The following is a 12,292-nucleotide window of genomic DNA, read 5'->3' as shown; positions in this document are numbered from 1 at the left end:
CCAGGTTAGGTAAAAATAAAAGGCACTAAATTATCTCAGCACATTCTAGAAAACATGGCATCCTATGTAAAGAAACTATCTGCTCAATGTTGATGGCATGGCAGGAAGCTTACTGCCAAACAGAGGCTTGTGATAGACAATCTTTAATATATCTTATAGACTGTAAAATGTTATTAGGAACAGATGTTCCTGGATACGTCTCTACAAATCTCCATTTAGTTCAGTAAATGCTGAAGAAGAGGTCGATCAGAGTGTCACAAAAAGATTGGAGAGCCTTGGAGGCAGGATGTAAGCGCGAGTTGAGGTCTCATTAAAAACAAAAGCAAAAGACTAAGCAAAAAACATTTGGCCAGGATAAAATAGCAGTAGACACATAAGCAGCTGACAAAGGAAAAACACTGAAAGAAAGAGACAACTTATACACACTCTTTGAGTGGTTTTTCAAGAGATGCCATAGAAGAACCACTTTTGGTTTCATAAAGAATCATTTGAAGCACCTTTATTTTAAAGAATGTAGAAGACTGGACTACAAACACTTTGGACAGATGATGAGGGGGCAGGGCTACAGATAGCACACGAGTGAAAACACTTATAAAGAGACAGGGCTAGGCCGGAGACAAAGACCCAATCACAAACACGGAGGTACATGTAACACCATAAACAAAAAAAACGCCAGCAAAGGCAGAGGCAATGCTGGGCTTCACCATTACTGGGTGGTGACCATGGTGCCCAGTTTGAAGTTGGCCATTTTGGATCCAACTTTAGTTTTTTCAATGGGAAGAGGGTCATGTGACACATCAAACTTATTGAGAATTTCACAAGAAAAACAATGGTGTGCTTGGTTTTAACGTAACTTTCATGAGTTATTTACAAGCTTCTAATGTGCCACAAGCAGGAAGTTAATATCACCAACCTGTTGCCCACATCAGATTGACGCTGACGCTGGCAGAGTCTCTCGCTGTCTTCACACGCAGACTGAAGACCCACCTCTTCCAAGAATACTTGGGCGAAGTGTAGTGTTGAGTATTATGTTCTCAATACTGACTTTTGTATTTAGTAGTATATAAGCTAGAGGTATCTTTTGGATCCTAGTCTTTAGAAACTAGCCAGGGGCATTTTCTGAGTAAACAGTGAAGCACTTGCAGGTTCCTCTGGATAGAGCTAAATTCTTAAATGTAAATGGATATTTGGTTTTTGATGCGAATCATGGAACTGGCTTGTAAATCACTTGCTCACTCACTCATTTACATTGAGCAGGTGTAAAGGTTTTCTATATGGGGGCACTGTTAGTACTGGAAAACCGTTAGTGCTTCGCATTAATGTCACTGTGTGTCCTTATTATTTTATTGATCAGTAGTGTACACCAGGCTCACCAAGTTACAATAACATGCACATACATAATAATTGTTTTAATTATTAACACTTTGAAACTGAAACATTGGAAACAAAACCCCCATAAAAATACTTTATTGTTTAAAGTGCTTAACAATTTCTGTACAAAATACAATGTACAATAAGCTAGAAATTTGAGCAAACTTGTGGCCCATGTTAACAGTGACCAGTGGTTAAAGAGACCAGCACTTAAAGTGTCTGCAAAAAAGTAAAAAATTGCAAATTGAAATACAGATTCATTTATTTAAGGTTTTGAGAGGCTTTTGAAAGCGTTCAGTGAATTAGATGATCATACAAAGGTGCAGCAGGTGCTCGCATAAATATGTACTATGCTAATAAGAACTGAATTAGAGATACAGATATGAGTGTGGCAAAAACATAGTGGCATGTGAGCATTATGTTAATAACTCATCCAACAGAGGGAAGGTGACTTACACAGTTTGATGGTGGCATCCAGTAAGCACTCATTACTGCACTGTAGCTCTGTTAGTCTGGAGCTAAAAGTGTCTGAAGGTGTCAGATTAAAACCAGTAAAAGGCTGCATTCCCTCGTTTACATGTGTGTTTTATTTAAAAGGTGCTGAAACACATAGACTTTCTGATCCAATACCTTAAGAGAAATCAGACCCTCCTACAAATGTGGTGTCAATTGAAAAAAAAAAAAAAAAGCCCGTTGGCTTCATTTGAGTGATGGACTTGTTTAGTGGTGTGTTATTGTTGCGTCGTCCTTGCCTCATAGATAAGATAACACACGATCGCTGGCATTCCTGACACAAAATGCCACCTGCCACATGTGTTTAGCGGTGCTGAGCTGGGCTAATTGCAGGCTGGTGCAGCGCTAGCCTCCAGCTCCCTAATGATAAGTGACTGAGGCGATATTACACGGCTGTTAGAGTACACATTATGACTTATTCATGGCAGCTGAACACGGAAACTGCATCGAGGTTGAGGTGAGCTTGTTTTAGCATGGGCTACAGGGGGAAGAACAGGGCAGCTGTTTGTGCTGTGATCAGCAGGTAAAGCAGCCATCTCTTTTAAAGCCCCTGCACTCGAAAACATTCTTCCTGTCTTTGTTAGCTCAGATTATGGCATCTTTCAACAATAATGACTCCACATAGCCTGTGAGTCAGATGTAATTCATGATTATTCAGGACATTTTAAACAGAAGACTGGTGGGGAAGTGGCAGACAGCACGTAGGCTGCTGCGTGATGCTGTTTTAGAAGGACGAGGACTCCCATTTGTCAAAGACAGCTTGACTTTAAGTCTCATTTTGTAGTTCTTTTGCTTTGGTCATTTGGATGAAGTTATGCGAGGTGATGTCATATACCTCCAGGAATGGCATCATATTAATTTTCAAGGGAATACTAATGTCTGTTCAGTTTAAGGATGGTTAAAGGTAGAAATGTCTGATTTTGCTGTGTTACAGCAGGACTGGTAAGTCCCCCCTTTTTCCCCCCAAAAAATAAATGAAATCTGCTTAAAATATTAGTGACTGCTAACTATGGGTTTAGTATGTTCAGCTCTGTAGCCAAATTATTAACCTATGTTGAGCTATAGTGTGTTTAGACATTGCTAACCAGTACAGAATTGGACCAAATGATTAACACACTGGAATAGCCCATAATGGACAGTCTTAAACAGTCTTGGCTGATGTCTTCCCGGTATACTTTTGTGATTTTACTAGTTTCTGTTGATTGATGTGTTCTGTAATAAATAGAGGTGCACTAAAGTTGGAACTGAGGGCCAATATCTGATATTTATAATCATTCTGCTCTCCCGGAATGCAATAACCTAATATTGGTTTGAAATATTGGTCAAATTTGAACATTTGTATGATGCCAGTGTACTAAAAAATAGTAGTGGGTGAGCGATGCTTGCCAGTAGGCAGTATGATAATATTTAATAATAATAATTTTTAATGAAAAGGTGCATTGAAGTATGCATTTCTAATAGCATACAGTACAGTAATATGTAGTACTGTGTAACATGCAATGTGTAAAATGTTCAGTGGAAAAGGGTGTTTTGACAGGGTTGTGTGTATGTATGTATAAGTATGAGTAGATGCCCTGTATAATCTGGTGCCAAGGCATTATCAGCAGATCCTAAGTCCTGTAAGTTTCAAGCTCCACCACTGGTCCAGCACATCCTATAGGTGAATGACTCACACATAACGTCTGTCCCTGTGATGTATATAATAAGAAAGTATGCCAAAAAATGCCAAAAATGCGGTGAATTTATGAAGACACAGTGTTAAAAAATGAAATGGTTCTAGATAGCACCGCACCAAAATGGGTTTCAGTATCATTATGAGTGAAAGAACCCCTTTTCAGTGCTATATAGGACCCATTTAGTTTAGAGCTCAGTGTACAGAAAATTGTCTGTATACTATCTATCATTTACAGTGACAAGAAAAAGTGAGTGAACCTTCAGAAGTACGTGGATTTCTACATTGATTACTTAGATAATATGGTCTGATGGTCTGATTTGTATGTAAATCACAATTATAGACAAATGCAGTCTAATTAAACGAATAGCACAAAGGGTTGTACTGTTCATGACTTTAATTGAGCACATTGAGTAAACATCCACAGTGCAGGATGGAAAAAATAAGTGAACCTCTGTTAATGACTTCTACAAGAGCTAATTGGCAAACGGAGTCTAAGTTAAGGAGTTAAGATTGGGTGGGGTGGTTTCACAGGTGCTTTGCCCACTGAATTCTTTCTTTCTTTCCCATTGTTTCGTTCTTCTGTCTTCTTGCCAGTCAGTATTTTACCCCCTGCTTTAAATTTAAAACCACGCTATTCTGCTCCTCCTGCTCCCCGAATTAATAGCAGGAAGTGCTTGCGGCTCAGTGACTAAAGGAGGTCTAATGTGCAGGTGTTATTTTGCCTGTGTTCCCCTGACGCAGTGCGTGTTTGTCATGTTCCCAGAGGTGAGAAGGAACCCCCGCAGGACACGTTCACACCTCACAGGCCCCCCTCCCCAAACACCCCCACCGCTCTCAGACGCTGGTGCTGAGAATGATTGACAGTCATGAAACTCCCCTATTCCACCCTCCTTTATCGAAAATCTGCACTCTTACCCATAGCACCAAATTACCCATCAACCTGTTTCAGCGAGCCCGCTGATACGCGCTGGCCAGGGCTGAACAGATGGTGCTGGGCATAAACATTTAAGCGGGTGATTTTCTTTTTTGCCACCTCTGTGGAAGTGCTGAGCTTGAGGACGGTGGGGCACCACACTGTCTCACCTCTGGGCTTTTAGCTTGTGTTAAAGCTCTACTGCTGTGGTGAGTACACTGCAATCAAAGGACACTGGAAAAATTTTGCTTGGTGTACAGTAAATAAATAACACTACTGTTCAAAATCTAATACACATTCCTAAACCATCACACTACCACCACCATGCTTCACAGCAGAGTAGTAGTGATCTTAGTAATCAGCATAATCAGACTTGTGCCAGACATAACAACTCCACTTTAGGAGGGTAAAACATCACTTTAGGAGGATCATAAAGGTATTTCTTGACCAACTTCACACAAGTATTTATATTCTTCTGACTTAGCAGTGATTTCCGCAGTGCTATTCTGCCATGGATTCCTTTCTTGGTTGAGTCATAAGCAGTGACCTCAAAGAAACTGAGGACTGCAGTTATTTAGATGGTGTTCTTGAATTCTTTGCCATTTTGTTGATGATTTGTAACAAAGAATCTTCAGTAGAACACAAAGTTTTTTCAAATGTACCCAAATTCAGGAATTCAGGTGGGGAACACACGTTCATGACTCTATAGTCAGTTAAAAGTGTACTGTCTACACTTTTTTTGCTTTCAACCCCCTTGACAAATTAGGTTTCACCTAATTAGAATGAACTGAAGAATTGGAAGAAAAATAAATGTAAAGCGTCCAAGAATATGTTGCATACATACTTTGCAAGTATGTTTGGATCAGCGGTACATCTGGAGAAGGAAGTATGAAGCATACGCTAAAACCCTTTAACAGGACAATGATCCCAAGCGTCCGAGACTACCAAGGCTTGGTTTCAAAAGTTGTTGTGGAGTGCCCATCACAGTTACCTCACTTGAACCCCATAAAAACGCTTAGAAAACGCTTGAAGAAGGCGGTTACAGCAGCAAACCTGTAAATATGAGTGAACTTGAGGCCACTGCCCATGAGGAATGGACTTTCCTCAGTAACGCTGACAGAAACTGGTGATTTGGCTAAGCTTCATGTTTGCAGCAGGTCATAACAGCAGAAGGGTGCTCTACTAAGTACTAAAGATGCTTGTTATGAATGGATTGAATAATTGTGAGATGTCCTTAAAAATAGCATTGTGTGTTTAACATGTGATTGGTTGTGTTGAGCTGTTTAAATTGGTCTTGTTTGATCGGTTTATTGCAAACAGCTGAATATTAGTACATTTAATAAACATGCTAATAAACAATTTAATGAACAGAATGCTAATACACATAATTTACACTGGGGGCTGAAAATGTGTGATTGCGACTGTATATTTAAATAATATAGGCAACATACTAAAAATTATTTTTAAACGTTTAGAAAACCTTTCAAGTGTTTGGGAACACCAGGAAAGAATAGATGAATTTTAGAAAAAGTATACAGTGAATTTAAGATAATGTTTAAGATCATTTGAGTTTTGGAACAATCTGATTTTTTTTTATATTCTCACTTTATTCTTGATGTTCTTTATTCTTGTAGTCATGTTAGACCCATCCACAATTCTGTTTCAATCTAGATGCTTCACATTTCTTTTTCTTCTGATTCTGCAGTTAATATTAATTATGTGTTGAATAATATATTACAATAATTGTATACATTGATCTGTTGCCCTAGTGTCAAATCTTTAATCAGTGCTGTACATACACATAACTATAACTAACCTTTAATCAGTACTGTACATGTATGTGCACATAACTATATTTCAGTTTACTTACTTCTAGCAACAATTATTTGGAAAAATACATTTGGATATTTGGTTTGAACCTAAATCAAGTAATTTCAAAGCACTAAAGCATGCTGATAGAGATGGGCATGGTTATCTAAATGTGCAGATGTACAAACCTGTCCTAGTGTTTCTTTACTTAGCCAGGCATATAAATGAGGGATGAATAATATAGATTAAATAACTAATAAATGAATTAATTAATTATTGTAAGCTGCAAAATGCATAGTGGAACTTTATATGAAAATATTGTTCAAAGGAAAAATATGAATATATAAATGCAGACATTTAAAAAGTAAAAATGATTAAACTGCCTGTGCTGGGCACTAAAGCACTGCATTGATCTGTGTGGTCAGTTTGTGTGCACATCAGAAGAACCAAGTTGACTCACTGTTTTAATCCACTTACTGCCTTACAGATGCTCTCTGATGCACTCAAATAACAGTGTGCCTGTGGACACGCTGTCAGGCTCTCAGATTTGTAGTTTGGAATTAGAACCAAAATCAGAGTCACAATCTTTGATCTGCCAAGTACAATAAATCTATGCAGGTCTCAACATAGATTCCAGTAAAACATCTAGAATGTGCTCAGTGCACTCCTCAGTCAGTGTAACAGTTATGTTCTGAACTCTTGAGGCTAAATAATAATAATAAAAAAAAATGTGTAAATACATGGGTTTTTGTTTATTTTCCTATATTTTTTTCTGAATGTAAATTTTTTGATTTTCTAATTTTCCTGTTTTTAAAATGAAAAATATAATATATTGTGATTAGTCGGTGTCTGTTCGCCATTGGGCGTTGAGTGTTTCAAAAGATCTCTCATTCGTGTTTGACATGAATTTGCCCTGCACAGAGAAACTTACTGTAAATCTTTTAGAAGTATTGTAGACAATGTTTACTGCTGAAGAAGAAAGAACCCTGACCAGCTTAGCTTTTAACCAGGTTGATTTTTGTTGGAGGTTGATGGTTTAGCTAGTCTACAAACATGACGAAGCTGGTTGAGCAGCATGACTATCATGCCAACACTAATCCACCAGTATAACCAGCTTAAGAGCCCATACTGTACCTATAGTACGCCTATGCATGAAAACCCCTGACTTTCCATTAAACAGACAAAATTATTTGTACTTGAGAGTTATTAATGAGAAGCTCAGTGTGGCGTCTGTTTACGGATAAAGTCCCACCCTTCAACAAAAAGAACCAATCAGCTTGCCGGTTATGAGGAGGGCCAATAATATTGTGTTGTTGGTAGAACCCTCCGCCCTTGCAATGATGCACAGTCGGGGGTGGCCTAGATGTGGCACTAGTGAGTACCAAGCCTCCACCCCAATGACGCACACATTACTGACCAATCCCAAATAGATGTGGTGTTCTTTCATAATCCAACAACTTTCATTATTAGATGCCAAAATAGAAAGAAATTGAAAATTGAGTGAAATCCTGGAATCCAGATTGTGTTATTGTTGTCCTGCAAAACCTTGTTTCTCCATTTTTGCTATTTTAATTTATTGAACAATACAGCCGAATCTCACATTGTGCCAAAAGTGTAATGGTGAATGGACCGATAGAAAAGGTCCATAAAACTGTTCTACGTGCTCTTTCATTACAAGGGGAGAGGGCTTTTTTTTCCTCCTGGAAAGGCTGTTTTGGAGATGCAAGGTTTTTGCATGACAGCTAAGAAATGCAGGTCCCTCTAAATATGAGCACCAGCTAAATCCCATTATGTAAAAGTGTGTATGTGTTTGTATGTGTGAGCAGATACTCAGCAAGATCCTTGTTCAGAGTAGATGGTGATGGTGCCGTCTGAATTGTATAAAGGAGGAGAGGCTGACCGTGTGCATTAGTTACTCTCTCTGGTGTTACCTGCTGTGCTCCTTAAGACTGAGCTGAGCAGAATGGACTAAGCCCAACACTGGTGACTCATGCTTTAGTATGTATGTGAGTTAAAAGAAGGACACTAATGATATAGTGAACACTTTCTTTTATGCTGACTTCAAATACTCTATATGGACAAATGTATTGGGACACTTGCTAAGTCATTGTGTCTTCTGAAATCTAGAGTGTTAAAAAGAGACTCTGTCCAGAAAAGAATTTCTACTAGATTATGGAACATTGGTGTGAAGTTCTGATTGCATTAAGTGACGAGAGCATTAGTACGGTGAGGATGTTGCATGATTACCACCCCATCTCATCCCTTATCAAAAGTATTGGATGGAGCACCAAGCATCATTCCAAAGAGCACAGATCCACTGCTCCACAGCTCAAAGCTGGGAGGCTTTATACCCTTCCAGCCCACACCTGGCATTATTCATTTGCCCTTTTTTATTGGCAGTACTGCGTGTGCACATTTGCATATCTGGGTACAACTTAAAGTAGCTGAATGCATTCTTTAGAAGATGTGTCCACAAATATTTGGACATATAGTGTATGTTTGGAGAGAATGCATTTTGTCTGACTGGTTTCTCTCACTTGTCCCATTCCCACACATTCCCCCGTGCCCACCAGCTAATAGTTTCCCCATTTGCTGGAGCGCAGATGAGTTTCAAGTGCCCTCCTCTCTTGGGCATACAAGCTGTGGGCCTGCTGCCCACCCACTCAGCTACCTACCCTCTCAGTAATGGCGAGAGCCTGTGGCCAAACGGAAGGAACGTGCAACCAGAGGAAGACCCACTTTCAGAAGCAGAGCAGTTGGCTATGTGGACTGACCTGGATACACTGACCAGAATATAGGTCAGTGTAGCTGGCTTCCTCTCGAAGAGATGCTCTTCTCTCCTCCCCCCGTTTGGCTTGCTGTGATTTCATCATCTTTGAAAGGGGTTTGCCACTAATTAATGTTGTATTATATGAGTAGCTGTGTAATTAGCGATGTTAAATCCCCCAGTTGGAGCCAAAGCCACCAGCAGGACCGCTTGCTCAACAGCCTCTCCACGTCCAGCTTCCAGTTATGAGTTATGTTGTCCCAGCCTTGGGAGAAGCAGCCCTGGCCGACTCAGAGATTTTAATCATTTTAATTGTACTTTCTCTTTCAACTGCAATCACACCAATGAGTTGTAATATTAAGCGTCACACTGTGTTAGAAAGGCATAAAAGCCGGCTCTGAAGGTTAATTTGCTCTCAAACCTCCTGGCTGAACGCACTGTGGAGTGTGGAACACTGTTGTGGTGGGTGACGGATATTGAGGAGTCATAGACTCTCACTCTGCTTTTAATCTTTGTTCTACTGTGCTCTCTAATGGCTCATTACTCCCTAGTGCGCTACGTGGCTGCTAGATAGTGAACAATACATAGCCATCAACAGAGATGCTCAACAGTCTTTATGATCTGCATGGTGGGTGGCTCTGAAATGGGGTGGGCGATTTGACACTAAAGTTATTGTTTCATTCTAAATTACGCCACGCCGCACTTTCCTGACTCTGGGACTGTACAAAAGTAAGAGACCACCCTTCATTTATTTCATTTCCACTCAGAAGAAATTGTGAGAAAGCCTCAACAAGTTGAGAATGTTTTCTGCTTCTCATGATCCAAGTAATCTCAAACATGTTAAATGATGTTGAGGGATGGACTCCGGGTTTGTTAGTCAATACGTCAGTCATTTTTCTCTGAATACTAGTAGCTTCAGTAGTTTGCTTTTCCTACTAAGCGCTTCATAGCTTAGTAACACCCACTCATGTTTCACAGTGGAAGAATGGATGAAACACCTATGGTTTCTTTTCAGATCAAAAGTTGTCTACCAGGCCTTGGACGGTTGTTAGGAGTCCATTTTCATTACATTACATTTTCTCACTTTTGAACTGCAGTTGTAGAAACTACCGTTTTTTTCATTTGTCTTTCTTCTACTTTATCTAAGTGGACATACTCATGAGTTATCTTCGTTGAAACATCTTTTAAAAAAGGAATAACTGTACTTAAATAGATCAAGGATTGTTACAGGACTGTAAATCATGTTTTCATGAGCACCACTCCTTCCAACAATTTAGAGCTGCATGTATTTTTTCATAAAAATTGGTTTAGGCAAATTGTAGCGAGCCTGTAAACAACAACAACCGGTGTAACACAGGCATAATGTTACTGCCAGAACCAAATGATGCTAAACAGGTGACTTTTCATAAAAGGAACAACAATTTTTTTCATTGAAGTACTTTTCAACTGTTCCTATTGTTCAGTTTATCATGCACACAATGTTAAGTGCTGTTCTCATGTGATTTAAAAAAATAGGGATGCAAGGTTTAGACATGACTACATAATTGTTGGATGGCTGTTATTTCTCATAGCTGAGTGTCTGGGAATAAGGCAAAATCTTCACACACATTGTGTTTCATAAAACCATCATCTGAGAAACAAAGTATTGTGGATTTTTTTTTTCCTATATAGCACCTTTCCTTAATCGAAATAAGACTACCATTACATCAACACTGTTCTACACTTACAGCACACTTCACCAACCTGTCACAGCAGCCTGTATCTGGAACCCCAGCGAGATAATGGGTGTATAAGTGGTGATCTGAAGAGAGTTATATTGGGACATGGCCTACTGGTGAATGCTGAGTGCTGATCCAACCCAACCCCCCTCCCCATGCCCTCTGATCCTTCCTGGGCGTCATGACTTTACTGGGCGACTCAGTGGTGGCAGCATTGCGGCTGGCTGCTGATTGATGAGGCGCCGTGCCTCTGGCTGTCTGATCTCCTGAACCCATCGATCCTCCGCCTAATCAGCTTCAACACTGGCCCAGTGCAAGCCAGTGTGGTCAGGCCTACACCAACCACACACTCGCTACCCCCATCCCAGCCAAGAGTGTCACAAACAACTGGCCCCAAACTAATGTACTTGAGCCTGTCTGATATATCGGTTTGCAACCAATGGTTTTATATCAGCTTAAGCAGCCACTGGGTAACTCAATATAAGACCCCAACAAAGGCTGAACCAATACATCTGTACAAAGACACATCAAATGTACCCTGACCTATAAAGTGCTTTGAAAAAGTAATTCTTCTATTTCTTCTAAATGTCTTCTGAGCCATTCAGCGGTGGACATGCTTGTTTGCTTTGGATCATTGTCCTGCTGCATAACCCAACCCAGCTTTAGGGCACAAACTAGTTTAGGGCACTAAGGTTTACCAGTGCCTAGTGTTGATAACAGCTCTGAGTATAGTGGCTTTGTAACCTTTTCCAGACTGGTAGAGTTTAGTTAATTTGTTTTGTGTCTATACTACAATCTTTTTAGAATGTGGCACCATATGCTGCTTTTTGAGAGCCTGTTTCTTGTTGCCAGACGCATTCTGTTTAAGGCTGATTAAGTAGCGAAGGGGGGGATGACTTTTTCTCATGGGTAATTTGAGGTTTCTTCAATAAATGGAATAAACATTTATTAATTATAATAGCTGCATTGTGTGTTGACTCATGTTGTCTTTATCCTCTATTAAAATTAGTCGGATGAGTTGACAAATGTGCAAAAATAGAAGCGTTGGGCCCCAGGTGGTCCAGCAGACTAATGCGCTGTCATGATCATGTCATGCAATGATCAGAGGGTCGCCAGTTCGATTGCCGGTTCGAATCCCGGTCATGCTGCTAGCCATCGGCAGCCGAGGCCCCAAGTGAGCACAACTGCCCTTGCTTTCTCCAGGGTGGGTAGATCTGCGAGCTGGGTATGCAGCGCTTCCCTCCAGGTGCGTTGGTTGCCTGGCGATGTTGCTTCGGTGGCAGTCCGAAAATGAGTGGCTTGACTGTGCACTACTGCACTGTAGAAAACATGCTTTGCTTGGTGTTTGAACAACTCTGGACGATTATTACCCTCTTAAGGATACCTTCATTTGAAGGCCTGCAGGAGGCAGAGAGTGGTGTTGTAGCACCTGGTTGTTGCCATCCTTCAGACTCCAAAAGAAAAAACCTCACAGAAATAAACACTCACAACATACATCTACACAGATACTCACATGGAGGGAGGTT

The 12,292-nt window shown here is 40.2% G+C and overlaps 1 protein-coding gene across 1 annotated transcript in view; it reads left to right on the top strand.

Moving 5' to 3' along the window:
- The window catches only part of fgf14 (fibroblast growth factor 14), a 208,493-nt gene that overhangs the window by 63,143 nt on the left and 133,058 nt on the right, over window positions 1-12,292 (top strand). The gene's annotated exons all lie outside the window — the stretch shown is intronic.

This window comes from Salminus brasiliensis, chromosome 8 (genome assembly GCF_030463535.1).
Source record: "Salminus brasiliensis chromosome 8, fSalBra1.hap2, whole genome shotgun sequence".
NCBI lineage: Eukaryota > Metazoa > Chordata > Actinopteri > Characiformes > Bryconidae > Salminus > Salminus brasiliensis.
The sequence above is the reverse complement of the archived record's forward strand: the minus strand, read 5'-3'. Positions and strand labels throughout refer to the sequence as shown.